This window comes from Anabrus simplex, chromosome 2 (genome assembly GCF_040414725.1).
Source record: "Anabrus simplex isolate iqAnaSimp1 chromosome 2, ASM4041472v1, whole genome shotgun sequence".
NCBI lineage: Eukaryota > Metazoa > Arthropoda > Insecta > Orthoptera > Tettigoniidae > Anabrus > Anabrus simplex.
This window is the reverse complement of record NC_090266.1, coordinates 906910341-906911565: the sequence shown is the minus strand read 5'-3', so window position 1 is coordinate 906911565 and position 1225 is coordinate 906910341. Positions and strand designations below refer to the sequence as shown.

The window sequence follows — 1225 nt, the reverse complement described above, 5'->3', positions numbered from 1 at the left end:
GCCCGCGTAAGGGCGAGCGGTTACTGAGCGCCGCGTATGAGCATGAACACTGGGTGGGCAGAGGCTCGCAGCATTGCAGTCGTGGGCAGGGAGCCTGCCGCTCTCAAAAAATGTGGAACGCTGCACGATTTTGCGTGTCATCCTTGCGCAGGGGCCATGCTAATCTTCTCTGTATCGTTCCAATTTTAGTATATGTACCGCCGAAGCGAGTACAAAGCCTTGGGAGGTCAACTGAGTAGAGGGGGTTTCGATTCCCACCTCAGTCATCCTGGAAGTGGTTTTCCGCGGTTTCCCACTTCTCCTACAGGCAAATGCCGGGATGGTACCTAACTTAAGCCCACGGCTGCTTCCTTCCCTCTTCCTTGTCTATCCCTTCCAATCTACCCCCCCCCCGCCCGCAAGGCCCCTGTTCAGCATAGCAGGTGAGGCTGCCTGGGCGGGGTTCTGATCTTCCTCCCCAGTTGTATCCCCCGACCCAGAGTCTGAAGCTCCAGGACACTGCCCTTGAGGCGGTAGAGGTGGGATCCCTCGCTGAGTCCGAGGGAAAATCGACCTTGGAGGGTAAACAGATAAAGAAGAAGAAGAAGAAGAAGAAGAAGAAGAAGAAGAAGAAGAAGAAGAAGGAGAAGAAGAAGAATATTGATGTTATATAAGGCAACTCATTTTCCTGAAATGTTAAAGGAATGAAGCCTTTTAAACTTTATCATGTGGCAAAGATAACTTCTGAAAATTTGTAGAAATTACATGTATTCTCTTTATGAGCTTTTTTCTGTGGTAACTCAACCCTTTCATTCAGAATTCCCAGAATTCACAATGCTGAAAAATCCATTGAGAAGTGCGAGTTAAAAATGTTACATTGTGGAACGCACTGGGAAACATAATAATGATAATCGATTTTGGGCTCTACATGGAGTATAAATTCAAATGTTCGACTGATCTTTACCGGCATGTACCAGGAAATACAATGGCCTCTATTTGAATGACGAACAGAAAGAACATAAGTTTTAATATTCCGTTCCTGTTCGGCGACACGGACCATTTTCCATCAGAGTTATGTAGGCTGACTACAGCGACTTTCCTCACGGGATGTTTCCTCCAGTAACTTACAGTACGTCTGGAAAACAGCCAACAGACACGAACCTCCTACATTTCACTGACTGCTGCCAGCAAGTTCCTGACCACTTGGCAGAGAATTCCAGTAATAAAATTTAAACTTTGAAGTACG

At 46.6% G+C, this 1225-nt stretch overlaps 1 non-coding gene across 1 annotated transcript; it reads right to left on the bottom strand.

The window, feature by feature from the left end:
* Nucleotides 1–106: 106 nt before the first annotated feature.
* LOC136865045 (U6 spliceosomal RNA) lies at nt 107–213 on the bottom strand. The gene has a single exon (XR_010859434.1). It is a non-coding gene; the product is annotated as a U6 spliceosomal RNA (small nuclear RNA).
* Between the last annotated feature and the right edge of the window lie 1012 nt (nt 214–1225).